Source organism: Cygnus olor, chromosome Z (genome assembly GCF_009769625.2).
Source record: "Cygnus olor isolate bCygOlo1 chromosome Z, bCygOlo1.pri.v2, whole genome shotgun sequence".
Lineage (NCBI taxonomy): Eukaryota > Metazoa > Chordata > Aves > Anseriformes > Anatidae > Cygnus > Cygnus olor.
The window spans coordinates 46,316,670-46,337,276 of NC_049198.1; the positions used below are offsets into that span (position 1 = coordinate 46,316,670).

The 20,607-nt window shown below is 42.6% G+C and overlaps 1 protein-coding gene across 6 annotated transcripts in view; it reads left to right on the forward strand.

The window, feature by feature from the left end:
- Positions 1 to 1,605: 1,605 nt before the first annotated feature.
- The window catches only part of SYK (spleen associated tyrosine kinase), a 58,424-nt gene continuing 39,422 nt past the window's right edge, over positions 1,606 to 20,607 (forward strand). The window contains exon 1 of one of the 6 annotated variants that reach the window (XM_040540906.1): positions 1,606 to 1,990. The gene's annotated coding sequence lies outside the window, so the exon portion shown is untranslated. Of the gene's footprint in view, positions 1,991 to 2,075; positions 3,195 to 20,607 lie in introns of those variants that run through there. The other 5 variants (XM_040540910.1, XM_040540912.1, XM_040540909.1 and 2 more) reach the window with 5 other exon arrangements.

The window sequence follows — 20,607 nt, forward strand, 5'->3', positions numbered from 1 at the left end:
TATGGAGACTGCTAGTGGGAGGCTACAAAGAAACTATTGGTTTCTACTGAATGCATTCATACTGGGCAGGAGATTCCACAGATCTACTGAATCACTCCAGAAGCATTAGCCATAACTTGTTCAGAGCTGTTTTGCCAGACATAAATTTCCCCCTCCCCTTCCCCAAAGAGAAGAATTATTTTACGTTATTGGTTACTGGCTTCCTAAAGAGTACAGCCATACACCAAAGGGGCAGGACAATGAGCAGTCATGTCACCTCCCACAAGCAGAGCGATGCCCAGGCAGTCTCCAAGCAGCAGCCACCTCAGAAGACAGCACTGCCCCCTGCCCTTCTCCATCTACCCCCATGCTGATTGCTGGGTATGGTATGGAATATTCCTTTAGTCCATTGAGGTCAGCTGTCCCATCTGTGTTCCCTCTTCTTACTGCCCACTGCTTGCCTGCTCGCCAGGGATGGGGCCAGAGTGGGAAACACAGAAAGCCTCAACGCTGTGCATGCAGTGTCCAGCAAAAGTCAAAATGGCAATGTGTTGCTGATACTGTTTTAGTCAAAATGCCAGACACAGCACCATATTGCCTGCTATGAATAAAGTTAAAACCACCCTGGGCAGGTCCAGTACACTTGCTCATGTATAATTTGAAGTCATGAAGTATTTGTGATATTTTACCAATTTAAGATGAGACTTCTACTTAAAAACAAGTTCATAGCACTGTAATGACTTTCTAAAAGCTGTTTCCTGCACATTATGCCCTGTTCACACTTGTATGTTGTTAGGAAAAGAGCCATGCCATCAAAACGTGTCCAAGAATCAGGCTTTTAAAATTTTATTTATTTATTTATTTATTTATTTATTTTTCTTCTAGCATGTAGGCAGTGCCAATATGAAGGATATCTACCCTAAAGCAATTACCAAGTCCTTCACTGAAACAGAGCAAAAACAGAGACCTTTTTAACCGGTACGAGACATGAGGCTTTTGTACTTTGGCAGCCCTACTAACTATAAGGGATGCGCTCCATCTTGCAATGAGAAAAGAGAGCCACTGTTTCCTCATAGAAGATAAGGTTTGTGCCCCCCGCTGCTGTAATACTGAGACAGGCTTCACGTCCCAGTGGCACTGCCCACCACGGACAGGCTGCATGCCCCACCTTGCAGTCACAGCTGATTGTGACGTGCTGCCTCGGCTGAGTCCGAGGACACTTGTGCCACTCGCCCTCCCAGGATCAGTTCATCCCTGGAGAAGGATGGTGGTCACCTTTCAGCTGCATTGGGCCACCTGTGTGGGAACTGGCTCTCCACCACTCGGGGTGCAGAGGAGGTTTTGAGAAGGGAGCTTCCTTTAGCTGTGTTTTGAGGCAGGGGAGTCTCCTCCACACCAGGAGTGGCTACAAAACTAGAACATATTTTTGATTGAAATACATTTTGAGTGAAATACAGGACGAAGAGGAGGTGCCGTCCTATGGCAGGCCCCTGCGTTGCTTCGGTGGGAAACTGTTTCCCCGCTCCAAAAGCGATTTTCTCCCCCAAACCCACCAAGGTCCTGAAACACACAGGACTCCACCTTTCCTTTTTATCACTTTTCTCCCACGTTTATCGCCCTCGGCTCCTTCACGCCGGGAGCGGAGCTGAGCCCCGCGGGGTCCGGGGCCGTGCCGAGCTGTGCCCGGGGGAGGGGTCCGGGGCACGGCGGCAGCGGCCGTGCCGGAGGAGGGCGAGCGCGCAGGCAGACAGACAGACAGACACCCCTTGAGGAAGTGGCCGGGGCTGCGAGAGAAAACGAGGAAGCGGCGGCTCCCGCGGAGACCAGCGCGGGTCCAGCCACGCTCCCGGCGCTTCGGCGGCCTGGCACGGTTCAGCACGGCACGGCACGGCTCGGCACGGCTCGGCACGGCTCGGCACGGCTCGGCACGGCCCGGGGAAGCCGCCCTGCCCCGCTTTGCTCCCGGCGGCAGCGGCAGGAGGCGGCGGCGGCGGCGTCCGAGCGAGCGGCGGTGAGCAGCGGGGCAGGGGTTGTAGGGGCGGCCGCTCCGCCGGGCGGTGCTGGGCGGTGTGGGGCGGTGTGTGGGGCGGTGTGTGGGGCATCCAGCCCCCCTCCGGGCAGAGGGAGGTTGGAGGAGAGAGGGGGGACGGGAGGCTGCGGGGCCCCGGCACCGGTGTCGCCCGTCGGGAGGTAGCGGCCGGCAAACGGGCTCCGGACGATGCGCCGGCTGGAGACGTCGGTGGAAAAGGTACAGAGCGCTGTGCCGGCGTCCGAGGAACCCAAATCTGGAATTTCAACGGGGAAAAATAGATTTAGCTAAGCCCAGGTGGAGATGGGTTTTAAACAGAGCGAAATTTGTACAACAGCGAGCGGCTGTAGGGCTTCTGAGTGGTGCATGATACGGCAAAGACTTGACACCCGACAAAATGTCTCTAAAAACGGGCTTCTTTCTTATCAAACTTCCTTATTTTGTTTCTGACAAAGCAACCATAGAGTGTTACTAGAAGTGTTGAAAGCGGGGTACTGCGGGCCTGATGACCAACTCATTGCTGATCACTTCTTGTGTGTGCCAACATTCATTTAATTTTCTTCTTTACTGCCGTACTGCTTAAATTTTGTGCTGGTTGAAGTGATGTTATCGGGGCCAAAACTGAGCAATACTTTTGTTAAGCTGCACTGACTCTACCAGATGTGGCAAACGGAGTCTCAGTTTGGCCAGATAGCGTGATACATTGTAAAATACTTCCATTTTAAAACAAAATTGTTCCTTTTAAGGGAATGATCTGCTCCTGATTTATTTACTTTTTAATGTTCTTTTCTGTTGAGCGTCTTTCATGCTCTTTTTGTCCGAAGAAGCTTAGGTCTCCTGACACTTTGGGCTGAATCTGCCGCCTAATCCATGGGCACAGCCATCCGGTGCAGAGCCAGTATCAGCATCTGAAGCTGCGTATTTTTACAGGCGTGGAGGCCATAAACTACAGCAGAGTGCAGCACATTGAGGCAGCCCACTTAGAGGAACTGTGACTTTTTTTTTTTTTTTATCCCTCTGTTGAGCATTGAGCGATAGACAGACAAATAAGGAAGTTTGAATGTTCTTTATATTCTAACAGTTTTCCTGTGGGGGAGAAAGATTATGGTTTGGTGAAGACAAAATAGTTTGAACTGAAGGGTTTGGAATCAGTTAACATGCCCACAAAAGACTGAAGTAGGTAGAGGTAAGTAATTGCTTCAAATTTCAAATTCACTTGAAATAACTGCAAAATCCCAAGGAAATACTTTTGAAACGTTCTGGTTTTGCTTCTTTTTAAAAATGTTAACACCATAAAATGAAGGGTGAACTGTGCTGCTCTTCCATTTTCACACTGTGGTTCTGACACAAGTGCAGGACTCGACCCAAAGTTGCATGAAGACAGAAAAAGAAAATAGTTTTTAGAAGCAGATGGCAGATTACATTGAGAACAAAATAACGTTTTAGAAGATTGATGGTAAAATTATAAGCTGGATTTAAGCACCTGTGAAGATACTGATAACAAAAATACTATATGGGGATGTAACCACAGTCTCCCATCCTTTCTTTTGGATCTGTTCTGCCAGAGGCATTAGGAGTGAGAGAAGTTACTTCTGAAATGTACGTTGTGTTTAGAGGTCATGGGATCACAACCATAATTTTTACTTTTTTATTTTTTATTTTTTTTTTCCTTCCTAAATGCTTTTACAGTATGCAGTATTTAGCAGAAAGCAATGAGTCTGCTGCTGGCATTCCTGGTTAGAATGTTATGACTGTAAGCAGTTGTGTTTGCATCTGTACTAACTGACAATTGAGAGTTTTCCTTTTTTTTTTTTTTTTTTTTTTTTTTTTTTTTTTTTTTTTTTTAGCTCTGTGGACTTTGTATCTTTAGCTTTTTTGATCAGTGCCTGGAGATCTGTTGTGTGCACATCAGCTGAATGTTTAGCTGCAGAGTAACAGAACTGAAAATGGGATCTTGTATGTTTTATATCTTAATTACAAGGAATACAATAAATATCTTTGAATATGAGTGATAACTACAGAAAAATCATCCCAATGAGCTATTTAAATTGTTTCTTTTGTACTTAGAGATAATCATGTGCTTATGTGAGTTCCTGACTTGGGACAAACATATGTGTACCACTCAGGCTACCCATGTCTTTGGATCTAGAGTGAAGAGTCCTTTCTAGAAGATGAAGATGTTTGTGAGCATGAGTAATAAGGTTCAGTCATAAGAATGAAAACATTTCACCTTGCAAGGGTTTGCAGGATCAGCTTCTTAATTTCTAATTTAGGAGGGGAAAAAAAAAAAAAAAAAGGCAATTTATTACAGAGAAACAGTTTCATAATCCAATTTAACAGTATTTTTGCTTGTCTTTGACAAACTAAAATCTTGGGGAGAGAGGCTGCATTAGCTCACTTTTTGATGTTTTAGCTGGCATTTCTAGGAATGCTTGTACAGATAAACATTCCTAATATTTGCTCCGCTTTGACAAAGAAACATTAAAAATTTTTGCAGCTTCAGTTAAGCATTTTGTTTTCTCCTAAGAGAAAAAGAGAAACCCTGGGTTTTGCAGAATCCTCTTACACTGCAGAGGGTAGTAAAATACACAATTATTAGTATCTATTTTGAGTGTAATAAAAATAATTTTATCACAAAATTCATGATTATCATCTGCATTTTCAGCCTGTAATTTCAGGTTTCAGCAGGAAGGTTACATAGGTAGTGTCATGTAGCTTTTAATTTCATGATACAGGGTAACATGGAGGTGTAAAATTAAGCAAAAGAAAACCCTTGGACACCGACTTCTGTGTTGCTTGTTGGGGCAACGAGGAAACGTGAGCGTTGCAAGTGCAAGAAGTGTGAAGGAGCCTTTATGCTCCTGCATCAAACCAGTGGAATACAGAAATTGCTGGAGGAATGGATAATTGATATGTTTGACACCTGCCTCAGAGAAATAAAATAAAACTTTGTAGCTTGTCTTTACATTCCAAAGCTAAATTTAGGTCATAACTTCCTGTCCCTGTACATACAATGACTAAGTGGCCACTTCTTTAAATGTGTTTGTTGAAAGGAAAGAAAGGGAGAATGTTTTTGAGACCTGCTGGGATCCTCATGTTCTAAGGACACCCCAGTATTTGCAAGATGCTGCAAGCCTTTCCGCTTTACCGGGTACCAGAGCAACTACAAATTTAGCAAGTGTTAGAATCTAAATAGCAAGCATGCAGAAGTATGATATAGAGTACTGCTTTGTGCAGTTTCACTATCACTCAGTTTGTAACTAGCTTATGTTGGAAATATGTTAATTTAAATGGCTAGAACTACCTTGCGATTTGTCTGGCTTTGTCTTTCCTTGCCTTGGCACAGTGTTCTTCAGGACAGGTATGGGATGCCAGGTGTCCTGGATGGATAAATCCTAATATGTACAGCAATTTCTCTTCCTTTCAAAATGCAAGGAGACAGTACAGGGAATATTTCAGAGCTGATGCTTAGTAAAGATATCAGAGGCACAAAAAGCTTTTGTAAAAAAGTAGGATTTGAGGCACTAGTATGTAAATCCAGCCTCATAAATCCACACAGTAACTCCTAGGCTGGGGATGGAGCTGAAGTTACAGGAATGCAGGAATCACAATTGTGGTTGGAGGTAGCTAGAGAAAACACAGGCAGGAAGTGTTAGAGTAGAATATATATACCAGGGAAATGGGTGCACAATCAACTAAATATTTTAATGTTATAAAGTAAACAAAAATAGAGTTTGACTTTTTTTTTTTTTTAATACTTAAAAATTCTTATCTTAAGCAACAGATTCAGTGAAATGAGTAAAATGACCAGGGGTCAACACTGAACGCATCAGCCACAGCTGTCCTGCACCCATCCTCCTACATAGTCTCTCGTATTATTCTCCTTTCCTTGGACTAGATAATGAAGTATGTGAGAAAAGGAAAAACTCTTTGTTTTTTAGACCACAGAGTCTAAAACATGCAAAAGCCTGTGGGGTTTCTCTTAGTTAAAGCAAGTGTATCTGAGAGCAGAATTAGACTTTAGGATGATGAGCTAAAATGTTAAAATGGATGTCACTGCTGATCACCGAATGTGAAGTTCTGCTTTTAAAAATTCTCGTTCAGATTTCACAATTGGCTCGACAAATTTCAGCAGAGTTAATCTTAGTTAAAAACAATGTCGTAATGTTTTTTAGAAACAGTATTTCTTGATTTTTGGTAGGGTTGCCTGAAAAGTTGGCTTCTTAATTTAGATTGAAAAACTGTGGCTAGAAACTTACTATAAAGACAGATTTCTTTCAACCTCTTTAAAAACATGGCACAGGAAAATTTGAACTGAACCCCCCTTTTTAACATATTGTTTGGAACGAACACAGAAAAGCAAGCTGGCGGGTGTTCTAAGCAGGGTGTTCTAAGCATCATACTTTGGTAATGCAAATCAAGAAAACAAGTTCACTGTATGTAAACACTAAAGCAAGACTGGCAAAGTGAAGGTCTCCAATATCTGAAATAAAGGGAATGTAAGTGAAGGAAGCAACATTAACGTAGTCTCTCTTTGACATACAGTGTTAGAACTTACAACTGTATATCAAAGAATACATGATATTTTGCTCAAAATTTAGTAAAACCAATCAGATGTTTAAGTAAGGATTATTTTTGTAAATCAGGCAGTAGGATTAGCTGTCTTTTGAATTAGGGGATCATCATGCAAATTTCTAAGAATCACACCAAGACGTGTGGTGCAGTCAACATGCTGGAGGGAAGGGATGCCATCCAGAGGCACCTGGACAGGCTTGAGAGGTGGGCTTGTGCGAACCTCATGGTGTTCAACAAGGCCAAGTGCAAGGTCCTGCTTCTGGGCTGGAACTACACCAAGCACACATACAAAGTGGGCAGAGAACAGATTGAAAGCAGCCCTAAGGAGAAGGACTTAGGAGTCTTGATTTATAAGAAGCTCAGCATGAGCTGTCAATATGCACTTGTAGCCCAGAAAGCCAACCATATCCTGAGACACATCAGAAGTGTGGCCAGCAGGGTGAGGGAGGTGATTCTTCCTTTCTACTTTGCTCCCATGAGACCCCATCTGGTGTACTGCATTTAATTCTGGAGCCCCCTGCATAAGAAGACTTGTTGAAGCAAGTCCAGAGTAGGGCCATGAAGACAATCAAAGGGTTGGAGCACCACAGGCTGAGGGAGTTGGGGTTGTTCAGCCTGGGGAAGAAAAAGCTCCAGGGAGACCTTACAGCAGCCTTCCAGTACCTAAAGGGGGCCCACAGGAAAGCTGAGGAGGGACTCTTTGTCATAGAGCATAGTGATAGGAGAAGGAACAATGGTTTTAAACTAAAAGAGGGTAGGTTTAGATTAGAAATAAGGAAGAAATTATTTACTGTGAGGGTGGTGAGCCACTGGCACAGGTTGCCCAGAGAAGCTGTGGATGCCCCATCCCTGGAAGTGTTCAAGGCCAGGCTGGATGGGGCTTTAAGCAACCTGGTCTGGTGGGAGGTGTCCCTGCCCATGGCAGGGGGTTGGAATGAGATAATCCTTAAGGTGCCTTCCAACCCAAACCATTCTATGATTCTAAGTGTTATTTAAAATAATGAGCATCAAGACAAAGAGCATAGTTCTGACCAATTCTGGTCATGCATATGTCAAGACAGGCCCAGAATCATAGCGGGAGGTGAGGCAGGTGGTATTGAGTGAACATTCTGTCCTCATGTCACATGAGGCAAGAAACCTGCTGCTGCTTCAGGTTAGCTGAACTACTTTGTGACTATCTCCATCCAGTGAGCATAACAAAGATCTGGTCAGGTGCATAGAAGTGCAGGAAAATATCCAGCAGAGGAAGAGTGAATTCAAATCCACCGGAGCCCTCTTTCTGCAAAAGATGCAGTTTTCTGTTAGCCTGCTGTATCAACTACCACCACTGGACCATTTGGCAGTGTAATCACTGACATTGCACAGAGGACTGTACACCATGAGTAAAGAAGCCTGACTATGAGCTATTTTTTTCCAGATTGGCAGTTTGTCATGCAAGAGCTAGGGAAATACTGCCTGTTGGCCCAGAACGTGTTGAGGCCAGGTGCATCCTCTCTCTGCCCAGAGTGATAAACGTGCCTTGTTGAGAGTCTTTCACTGGTCCAGGTGCTGCAAATGGGCTTCCTCTGCGGTAGGAAGGAGAGGGCTCATCTCTCTCTGCATTGCAGTTCTCGAACATTCTCATGTTTTATGTGAGAGGTAAGGGTACAGTTCATCCAACTGGTCGTTCGCTAGCTAAAAGTGTTTGCTGTCTCTTAGACTGGACTGTTGACTCAATGATGTGCTGATTGGTAGTATTTTCACTATGTAGTCTACCTTTCTAATGTATGTGTCTTCCTAAAAGCTAGCCAGGAAGAGCTGGCCCCATTTCTGGAAGATACTATTTTTGGAGAAGCCTTCCTTTGATCTGGCTTCTAATTAGAAAATTATTCAATAGATTTTATTTAAGAGACTGACCCTTAATGTTGGCAGTCTAGCTGTGTAAACTAATATCACATTACGACCTCTTCCCCTCTGACCACCCCTCCCCAAGAAAGAGAAAAAGAGACCAAAAAAAAAGGGGGTGGGGGTGGGGGGGGCGAGAGAGAGGTGGAAGGGAAGTGTTTTAAAAAAGTTTAGTGACATTTTGATGTGTTTTGGTTTTACTGTGACTTCTTGCTCATAACTATTTTGTTGTAGCTGTCTCTGGATTACAACCCAAGTCTTCTGTAAAAAGAATATATTCCATCTGGAAACATGCTATGTATGCTGACATGCTCAGTGTCACTCTGTCATTGAACCTGAAAATACCCAGGCCATTGGATGGGAAATTCCAGTTATTTTTAGCAATTCTTCTTGCAAGTAGACTGATAATATTTTTGTTTTGTTCTTCACATGTTCTCAATGACTTTATATGTTCATTTCACGGCTCTGTCTAGCAGCAGTGATAGCCTCTAGGGTATGTAAAGGCGCTTTACTTTCTCCTGTTTGAGTGCTATTATTTCTGGAAAGGCACTAAACATGAAATAAACAAACACACAAACAAACAAAAAGAGAAGAACTTTATATAAAAAATAAAAGAACTTTATATATCAGCTTAGTAGTTCAAGTACTTAGAGGTAGCTTTTGGCTCCCCAAATACAGTTTTCTAAGTGCTCCCCTACCCAGGCTTTTTTGTCAGCTTTGAGAAGAGACAGTTAACCATGTACTCTTCTGTAGTCACTGAAGAGCCCACAGCTGGTGGGACAAATTACATTTTGTTTGTTTGTTTGTTTGTTTTAGAATTCATACAGTGAGCATAGGACAACCCTGAATAGTATACATGGTGCTTTTCCCAAGCATCTGTGTTGGTGAACGGCAAGCTGTGCCCAAAAAGGTCTGTTCACATCTTGTCACAGGAGGAAAACTGTTTCTCAAGGGACTAGACAAGGGTCTGCCCGGAATATCTTGAATGCTTTCCTTTGAATATTAGCAAATCCCTAGTGGGTCCACTTTTTTGTATGATGGATTAATGGGTACTGATCAAAGTAAACTACTTTGCCCCAAAGGGAGCATGCTTCTATACAAATGATGCTACCTGTTTTAAGATAGGAATGCTTGCTTTGACAGGAGGCATCTTTAGCCGGAGGCAATCATTGCATTTGTGACAGCATAAGCTCCCTGGCAAAGGAGGCAAAGAAATAATGACTAGCAGAGAATGGTAAGAAGGGGAAAGGAAGTGTTGATATTTTTGTGATTTTTTTTCTTTTTTGTTTTTTCCTAAAGAAAAACAAAAAGAGAAAGCTTTGTTTATTTGTTTAAATATGTGTAAAAATGACAGAGTTTCTATTTCAAGGGAAAGAATAATCCACAAATGTCTGGCGGTATTTATTTATTTTTTTCAGTAACATTCTGACCATTTTAACGTTCAAAGTATAAAAATGCTTTTAGAGGAAAACTGTGAAATGTGAATATTTTTCCAAAGACAGGAGAGTTTGAAAAGGGATGTGTTGTGGAAGAGAGACAATAGATACGTAGCATCAGTGAAGGATGTTGTTTTTTTTAGTGAGCAATAGCTCTCCATAGCCTAAGTACAGAAGCTCATGGAAGGCAGCAAAGGACATTTTATGAGCACCAGAACAAATTCCATTTTGTTTGTTTGTTTGTTTTAGAATTCATACTGTGAGCATAGGAAGCCCCTGTATAACATACATTGTGCTTTTTCTAAGCATCTGTTTGCCTTGTAATAGGACAGTAATAGTGCTGCCAAGTCAAGTAATATTTCCTCAGGAAATATTTCACTAGCTATAGTGCCTGGAGTCATCTGATGATATCAGAGTGTCAGATGCAGTTTCAAATAACTGAAGGCTTTTCTGTCATGTTTCAGTGTAGATAAAAACATCTATCTAACCATCTTCAGTACAGATAGAAATGACTCTGGAAAGCACATCCAAACAAAAATATTTCTAAAATGACAGGTTTTTTTTAAGCTGGTAATACTTTTAAGTGTTTGTGATTTTTTTCCAGTTCTTTGGATGAATGAATGACTCTGGTACAAAGGAGCAGATAACTGGTGTTTACTCTAAACCTGATAGATGAAGTATAACTTGTTCAACAAGCATTTTTTTGTTCTCATGTGGCCAAAATGCTGAGGAGTTACATTAACTGGAGCAAACGCTGTTTTTACTTAAGATGAGAAAGCTGATAGCAAGGCCACTGACATTCAGAATCATGAGAACACACACAACCTGGCACAGATGGACAATCCCACTTGTTACTAATGGTATTATTAGACTCAGGTTGTGAACTGCTCAGCAGAAAAACCTTCTGGGCTCAAAGCTACTATATTCTATATCTTAAATACAGAACAGTTCAGTTGGAAGAGACCTTCAAAAACCATCTAGTCCAACTACCTAAGCACTTCAGGGCTAAACAAAGGTTAAAGAATATTAATGAGCACATTGTCAAAATGCCTCTTGAATAATGATAGGCTTGGAGCATCAACCACCTTGCTAGGAAGCCTCTTACAGTGTTTGACCACCCTCAGAATCAAGAAATTTTTCGTAATGTCCAGTCCAAACCGCCACTGGAGGTTCTTTGTGCCATTCCCACATGTCCTGTCAGGGCAAGAGAGACCAGCACCTGCTTCTTCACTTCCCCTCCTCAGTACCTTGTAGACAGCCATAAGGTTACCTCTTAGCCTCCTTTTCTCCAGACTGGACAACTCCAGTATCCTCAGCTTATCCTCACAGGACATGCCTTCCAGCCCTTTTATCAGCTTTGTTGCCCTCCTCTGGATGCACATTCTTTATATATTGAGGAGCCCAGAACTGCATACAATATTCAAGTCAATGCTAAATACATTAGGAAAATCATCTCTTTTGAATGGCCAACTATACTTTTTAATGCACCCCAAAATGTGGTTTGCCCTCTTGGCTGCCAGAGCATGCTACTGGCTCATGCTGAGCCTGCTGTTGACCAGCACCTCCAAATCCCTTTCTGCTGAGCTGCTCTATAGCCACTGGCCTCCTAGTCCATAGCTGTGTTCAGCATTACTGCATGCTAGGGGTATCATGTGGCATTTTCCTGTCTCAAACTTCATGCTGTTACTGATTGTCCAGTGCTCTAATCTATCTAGATCCCTCTACAAGGCCTCCCATCCCTCCAGGGAGTCAACAGCACCTCACAGTTAAGTGTCACTGGCAAACTTGCTGAGGATGTATTCCACTCCTGCATCCAGATCATTGATAACAATGTTGAATAGAACTGGACCTAGAACTGACCCCTGGCAAACACCACTGGTGACCAGCTGCCAGCTAGATGTAGCCCCATTCACAACATTTTCAGCACTGCTGTTGAGCTAGTTCATCACCCAGTGTAGCACGAAACTGTTTATCTCACAGTGAAGAATTTACCCAGAGGGATGCTGTGAGGGACAGCAGTAAATACCTCACTAAATTCAAGAAAGATTACATCCGCTGCCTTCTCTTTGTCCAGCAAGTGGGTCACTTTATCATAGAAGATCAGGTTAATAAGGCAGGATTTCCCCTTGATAAACCAATGTTGACTATTCCTGGTAATAGGTTTGTTCTTTAACTGACTTTCAGGATACCCCAGAACAATCTTCTCCATAACTTTTCCAGGGACGGAGGTTAGGCTAGCAGGTGTGTAGTTTCCTGGGTCTTCTCTCACGCCTTCTTGCTCCTTCCGTAAATGCATACAAGTTGGCTAGCTTTCATTCAGCAGGGATCTCTGCAGACTGACAAAACCTGAATAAATTATTGAGAGGGGTCCACCTATAGTGTCCTCTAATTCACTCAGCACTCTGAGGTGAATCCCGTCCCAACTCTGAGGACCAGGCAGCCTAAGATCTGTTGTTACTATTACATACTGAGGTTAAATAAATAAATAAATAAATAAAAATTAAAAAATCATTAAATGCTTCTGCCTTTTCCTTATCCTTACTTGTTAGGTTAACACCTACATTAGGTATCAGTTCAATGTTTTCCTTTGAACTAATCTTGCTTTTGACATACTTGATAAGTAAGTCCTTGTTTATTTGACACCACATTGGCCAGCGTCAACTCAAGTGGAGCTTTGGCTTTTCTTTATATTCCCTGCAGATGTGAACTGCAGATCTGTACTCTCCCTCTGGAGCCATCCTCAGATGGTACTGTACCATCCCTTGGCTTAACCTCAGTATTCCTAATTTCCTAGTGCCTAGTATTCCTAGTCCCTTGGTGATCCTTGTTTAAAGCCCTTCCAGACTCAGTCTCACTAGGTTATGGGCCAACTAACGTTTCCCCCACTGACGCAGGTAGGTCTCAGGACTAGCACCAGGCACAGCCCACAGCCTGCGAGCTGGGTGGTCGCATGAACTGCCTGGTTGCCGGAGTTCCACCCTACAGATCATGAGAGGAACAGAAGCAGAGGGCATGGCTTTCTGCTGGGTGGTCACCATGCCTGTGCCTCCTCATTGCCACACACCTGACAGAATATTGTTTAAATGTGTTGTGTTGTTGGCTCAGGAGGCCTCCCAGGCCACAGCCCACGCCTGCTAGTGAGCAGAGCAGGGGACCAGATAGGGCCGCCCACTGACAGAGTGACAGGGTGTGCAGCCCTTCTAATAGCGTGTCCCATGTACTGCCATGGAAACTGCTGTGGTTGCTGGCACTCTCTAGGTGTGGGTTATATGTGGCTGCCTGCCATTGGAACTGACTGCGCTTCAGCTGGCTGTGCCCAACTTGTGCCAGGCCCTCTCATGAGGCTGTTGTCTGCAGGCTGGTGCCTCCAGATACAGTGCACACGGAGCACAGAGGCCAAGAGTCAGGGCCCAGACACCCCCTCAGACACCTCCTGAGACCTCGCAAGCCCCACACACTTCTCAGTACACATCAGCTGCTGCTGTTGTGATTACTAGTGACCAAAGTCTTTTTCCCAGACAGACTTTATTTAAGCTGCAATTCTGTTAAATGTACATCTCAATGTTTAAACTCCCTAGCAGGATCACTGTAGTTATTCTAAAAATACTGCAAGAAATCAGAATTATTTGAAAGTATGAAAATGCTTCTGAAACTGAACTGCTATAAAGTAAAATATGGAACTTGGCACCCAAAACAGATGTCTGATAAAAGTGCTAAGGAGAGACTAAGGCTGAAGAAATAGTATCAGCGAAATTTGCTTGAAGTCTAATAGGTATGCTTTGTGTATCTGTCAGCATGGCCTGGGAGTATGTGTGGAGCAACAGAAGGCCAACGGCATCTTGGCTGTTACCAGGAATAGCATAGCCAGCAGGACCAGGGAGGTGATCATCTTCCTGTACTCTGCTCTGGTGAGGCCACACCTTGAGTACTGTGTTCAGCTTTGGGCCCCTCACTACAAGAAGGACATCAAGGCCATGGAACGTGTCCAGAGAAGGGCTATGAAGCTAGTGAAGGGCCTGGAACACAAGTCCTATGAGGAGCAGCTGAGGGAACTGGGGTTGTTTAGTCTGGAGAAGAGGAGGCTCAGGAGAGACTTCGTTCTCTCTACAACTACCTGAAAGGAAGGTGTGGGGAGCTGGGGGTCGGCCTCTTCTCACAGGTAACTAGTGACAGGACTAGAGGGAATGGCCTCAAGTTGTGCCAGAGAAGGTTTAGTTTGGAAATTAGGAGACATTTCTTCTCAGTAAGAGTAGTCAGGCATTGGAATGGGTTGCACAGGGAAGTGGCGGAGTCACCATCCCTGGGTGTGTTTAAGGAAAGGCTGGATGTGGTGGTTAGGGACATGGTTTAGTGAGTGATCTTGGTGGTAGGGGGATGGTTGGACCAGGTGATCTAGGAGGTCTTTTCCAATCTTAATGATTCTATGAAAGAAGGCATATTGTAGAGTCTGAAGTGTAGAATAAAAATAGTGCAGCATAATACTTAGATGCTCAGACGGAGGCTACAGAAATCAGAGAGATTACCTTGACTGTAGGAAGAAAACTTCTCATGGAGACATTGGAGAAAACTCGTGTATAAAGGTCATGAGTTTTCTCATGGAGATGGAGGTCCAAGGATGAGTGGTGGAAAAGCTGCTGTAGACTGTAAGCTGGTGAGAGATGCAATAGAAGGACACTGAAATGGACTGCCCTAGGCTTCAGTACACAGCCAGGATGCTTCCCCGAGGAAGACTAACATACCGCAAGAAATGTGGTGGTGATCCTGTGGATGTCACCTCTTTCTTTATGCCAGCACTATACCCATCTCTTTCGTTATGATGAATGGACATTGTTCAGAGATGTCACTATCTACAAAAGCTGTAAAAATCATCAGTGTTACTAGCTGAATTAATAAGATCTCAGGTTTTTCCAGTAGGTCAGAAAGTTCAACCTAGTGTCCTGATCAAACTTGAGTTCGTTGGAGTGACTTGAGAGAACAGTATTCTGCTTCATTTCCTTCCCTGCCTATTTTTAAACATTCACTGTGTTCCTCCTGATTTCAGCATAATTTTCACATAAAAATTCCTCTCCCAAGGTCCAGATAGATATTAAATCTTTATGCAGGAAGGTAAAGCAGACATGTAAAGCTAATCTGATAAATCAAATTAAGACAAACAGCTGCTTAGACAGACTGGAAGGTGATTCTAAAGCTGAACTTGAAGAAAAGAGATTATTATTATTATTATTATTTTATCCATTGTATTTGGTAAAATACTATACAGATGTAAATATCTGCTCTAGATGCATAAAGATGTAAATACCTGTGAGGTGATAACAATAAATTTATAATGCCTTTATGGTAATCATGACAGAATTTATATAATTACAGAATATACCATTAAGATTATAGAAAGCCCTGAAAATACCACAATACTTAATGTACTGAGTGAAGTCACAATCAAATATATGTGTGCTTAATTCCTTTCAGCTTTTGTGTGTGGTATGTAATGTAAGAACATAGAAAAGGATCTTGGAATTAAAAATGTTAGTGCTGTTCACAGATGCACACATCTTGATTTCAAGAGCCGTAGTTAAACAAGAATTTTAGATAAAAATGTATACTCACATTATTTATTTTTTTTTTTTTTCCCCTCTGTATAATCAGAGAACTGTTGAGATTTCAAGTTAGGTGTTTAAAGTATCACCCTGTGCTAGAACAAATTGTTGTACTGTATTTTCATCATTCTGTCCAGTAAGTATTTCTTATGTCTTGACCATGAGGAAGACGTTTACTCTGAACTATACTTCCTTACTTCTTTGACTGCCCACAGAATATTACTTTGAAAAACAAAGGAATGGAAAAATTAACTCTGTTCAAATAAAGAGCTTACTCAGAGCTCTGTTTCACCATTGCATGTTTTTGATCTTTTGTCATAATTCAGTCCTTTTATTCTTTCTATAGTTGGATGAGTACAGTGATCACTTGGGTGACCCTAAGTCTCCTTCCATATCCTTGTTTGGTCTTTGTAGTAAGATTCGTATTCCTATTTATTATTTTTTAGGTACAGTGGAGATCAATACCTCAGTAACACTGTGCTCACTGCTAAGAAAACCTATCAATAACACAATTATTTTAGCCTTATCCTTGTCTAAACATAACAGATTAAAGAGGAGTAAGCTATGGGTATCTGCATGATCAGCACAGATTCTTTCAAACACTGTCAAGGTGTGTTTTCCTAAGTTTCGCTCCTCTGTTTTGTAAGATTGTTCCACCTTTCTCCATGGATGAAAGGGCTGAGATGCTAAACTTGTGTATTATGTCTGGAGCACCCACTCACTCTCTGCAACACTGATGAGGAAGTTACCCAAAGGGAAGTGCGTAACTGATTTTCCTATGTATTTGCATAATACCTTTTTTTTTTTTTTTTTTTTTTTTCCCCACATATTAGATAACCACAATCTTTGTTTGCATTTTAGCTTCCTTAAAAGTCAAATTTCATGGCTATGGGGAGAGATGTACTTCAGAGCCTCTACAGTCAAGTACATCTCTCACGTACTTCCTTCAGCCTTTGGGGACTGAATCTCCATCTCAGAGCCTCACATTTGTAACTGTGCTAACTCGATGAGCTCAGAATTATATGTCCTCTGGAGGAACTGAGAGGAGGGAAAAAATGTGAATCAAAATACTTCTACTATCTTACTAGAAGGACATTAAACTCCAAAAATGAAGGCAAAATGTGAAGGTCCAGGCAAAGAAAACATCCATCTCAAACTCAGAAATTCTTCCAAATTTGAAGTTTTTAAACATTATCTAATGTTTTGTGTGTATATTTGTCTCCTTGCACGTCCATGGGGCACTACATCAGTCCAAACATCTTCCAGTGTTGTCAAACACTGATTATTCTTCATATATTAGAGGTGGTAAAGAAACCATGTCTCAAATCCATCAACACTAACCTGCTTTTTAACCAGTACATTTTTTTTTCCTATTCTAGAAACTATAAACTGGTAAAAAGGGAAAACAATATTTTAAAACTAATCCATTACAGGAGGACATTAGTCATAGCATAGAAACATTGTTTGAAAAAAAAAAAATCGTAGAACAGAAACCTCTTACTGGAAAGTTTTAAACAGTAGAACATTTGCCTGTACTCTAGGTCTTGTCATAGCCATGCAGCCTTCCTAAGAGTAAGTTTGTGTTCTCTTGGGTACCGTCAGAAGGATGCCTAAAGAAGCCAGGTGAAGAGGGGAATCCAAAGATGTTGCTTAATTTTTTCTCATTACAATGAATTGTGAATAAATTTAATTTAGGGCATAGGGAGCACAATTAAACATACATGTTACTTCTCTTATATTTTGGCCTAGGTGAGAAGCACCTGTCTTTGAGTGAGGATAGGCTTCTAGCCTGGATGACTTTGCTTCAATATGTTTGTTGTTGTCTTTTTGTGGGGAGGTCAGCTTGTAGGTATGACAATGAAAGCAAAGTGAAAGAAAGAAGTCTTGCACCTGGAACTGATTTTTTTTTCCTCTGTCATTCACTGTGTTGAAAGAACCTTCTATGAGGAAAAATTTAATTGGCTTACAGAGGTGTCTGTTGTGCCAAGAATGCATTATTGCCCACAGTCTTCCTCTCAGAATTGTAAAAGTCTTGATTATGACTTTAGCTCATAGCACCCAGCATGTTAAGGAGGAAATATATTTTACTGCTTTGTAGTAACTGAAGTTTACTAAAGAATGAAGACTTACTGAATAAATATTCTGTGCAATTCTGAGGTATTGCATACAGCCTGATCCTGCAAATACACATCTGCCCTATAGATGAGTAGATGCCATTGTTCTGCTGGGGTTTCAGAGCCTACCTTAGCTTTTATGGTATTTCCCGTGCTTTGGAGAATTCTGGATTTGCTGTGAACTGCTAGATCACATTTCAACTATTTTTTGCCTAGTTTTCTGAACGGACTGTCTTATGCAATTACTATCCTGTCAATGTCTTCCTGATAATGTTTTAATTTTGACCTAATTTCTCAGTGGAGAGGGTCTCATGAAGAGTCCAACAAATAATTTGTGGGAATAAATGAATGCCTACAGAGGAGAACAAGCCAACAAAGTGTCTCCATTACATGAAAACGTGAATTCAACATGTATCTGTTTCTTTTAAGCCTATAACTAGTACATAGCTGAAGTATGTGCTTCCTACCTATCCAGTAGGTATTGGATTACAAGGAAGCTGAAAGTACTTGTATTGGTAATAATTTTGGAAGACAGAGCAAGAGCAAGCCAAAAGGGATGGTCCAGGATTATTGCTTAAAGACTGTAGTGTATCAATTCATAGGAAACAAGGCCACATTCACAGAGCAGTTTGGTATTTCAAGGAGACATTTACATGCAATTCAATAATAAAAACTAAAAAGAAAAGAGTATTGAAAGTAAAAATACATTTTATTTTATTTAAGTTTCTTTTTTTCAAACATCCACACACTGACTGCTTCTAGAAACACAGTCATAAAATCATATAAAATCATTTAGGTTTTGAAAATGTATATGAGATCATCTAGTCCAACCTTAAGAGACAGAGTAGTACAGTGGATAAAATCAGTAAAGAAGAATGATTAATCCAATTGCCAAATATCAATCCCCTAATTCCCCTCCTCTGACGGATATCAGGGAAGAAGGACTCAATGTTGGGAAAGGCAGAAGGAAATACCTTTGCAGGACAGAATGCCTGAGGGTGGAAGGGACCTCTGGAGGTCCTCTTGGAAAATGTCCACGCTCCAGCAGGCTCCCCTCCAGCAGGTGACCCAGGACCATGTCCCGATGATGTTTGAATATCCCCAGGGATGGAGACTCTACCACCTCCCTGGACAACCTGTTCCAGTCCTAAGTCACCTTCACAGTCCAAAAGTGTCTCCTGATTACTGGCTCACAGAGTCACATAGAGGCTGAGGTTGGAAGTGGTCTCTGGAATTAATCTAGACCATCTTCTCTGCTCAAGCAAGGCCTTCTGGAGTGCATTTCCCAGGATCACATCCTGGCATATTTTGAATATCTCCAGAGAAGGAGACTCCACTAGTCCTCCTGGCAATATTTTCTACCATTTTGTCACTCTCACAGTAAAGAATTTTTTCCTCATACTCTGATGGAACTTCCTGTGTTTCAGTTTGTGCCTGTTGTTCTTGTCCTTTCACTTGTTACCACTGAAAAGAGTCTATCCCTATCTTTTGATACTCTCTCACCAGATACTTACATACATTGATATGATCCCCTCTCACTCTGCTCTTCTCCAGGCTAAACAGGCTCAGCTCTCTGGGCCTCTCTTTGTATGACAAGTGCTCTGTGTCTATCATAGTCTTCTTCTGGACTCGCTCTAGGAGCTCCATGTTCATCTTGTACTTGGGAGTCCAGAACTGGACACAATACTCCAGGTGTGGCTTAACCAGGACTGAGTAAAAGGGGGGAGGATTACTTCCCTCAGCCTGCTGGCAACACTCTTCCTAATGCACCCCAGGATACCATTGGCCTTCTTGGCTGCAAGGGCACATTGCTTACTGATGGTTAACCTGCTGCCACCAGGAATCCCAGCTCCTTCTCCACAGTCCTGCACTCCAGCAGGTCAGCCCCCAGCCTTTACTGGTGCATGGGATTATTCCTCCCTAGGTGCAGGATCCTGCACTTGCCTTTGTTGAACTTCAAGAGGTTCCTCACTGCCCAACTGTACAGCCTGTCCAGATGTCTCACAGCCCCCTGCTGTATCAGCCACTCCTCCCAGTTTTGTATCATCAGCAAAATTCCTGAGTGTGCACTCTGTCCCTTCATCCAGGTCACTGATGAGTAAGTTGAGCAAAACTGGACCTAGTACTGACCCGTGGGAGACACCGCTAGCTACATGCCTCCAACTAGACTCTGCACCTCTGAGCACAACCCTCTGAGCTCTGCCATCCAGCCAGTTCTCAATCCACCTCACCATCCACTCATCTATCCCACACTTTCTGAGCTTGCCTATGAGGTTCTAATGGGAGACAGTGTCAAAAGCCTTGCTAAAGTCAAGGGAGACCACATCCACTGCTCTCCCCTCATCTACCCAGCCAGTCATTCCATGTTAAAAGGCTATCAGATTGGTTAAGCATGATTTCCCCTTGGTGAATCACCCGTTTAGGAATGAAGTTGAGACTGACTGGCTTGTAGTTTTCTGGGACCTTCTTGCCCTTTTTGAAGACTGGAGTGACACTGACATTCTTCAGTCCTCAGGCACCTCTCCTGTTCTCCATAACCTTTCAAAGATAATGGACTGGCCTGGCAATAACTTCCACCAGCTCCCCCATCACTCGGGAGTGCATCCCATCCGCACCCACAGATTTGTGGGTGTTAAGTTTGCATAAATGATCTCTGTCCTGATCCTTCTTGACCAAGGGAAAATCTTCCTTTATGCAGGCTTTCTTTCTTGTTTCCAGGGTCTGGGATTCCTGAGGGCAGGCCTTAGCAGTGAAGACTGAAGTAAAGAAGGCATTCAGTAACTCTGCCTTCTCTGTATCCTTTCTCAATAGGGCACCCACCCCATTCAGCAGCAGGCCCACATTTTCCCCAGTCTTCCTTTTGCTACTGATGTATTTGAAGAAGCCCTTCTTGTTGTCCTTGACATCCCTTGCCGTATTTAATTCCAAATGGGCCTTAGCCTTCCTCATCACATCTCTGCATTCTCTGACAACATTCCTATATTCCTCCCAAGTGA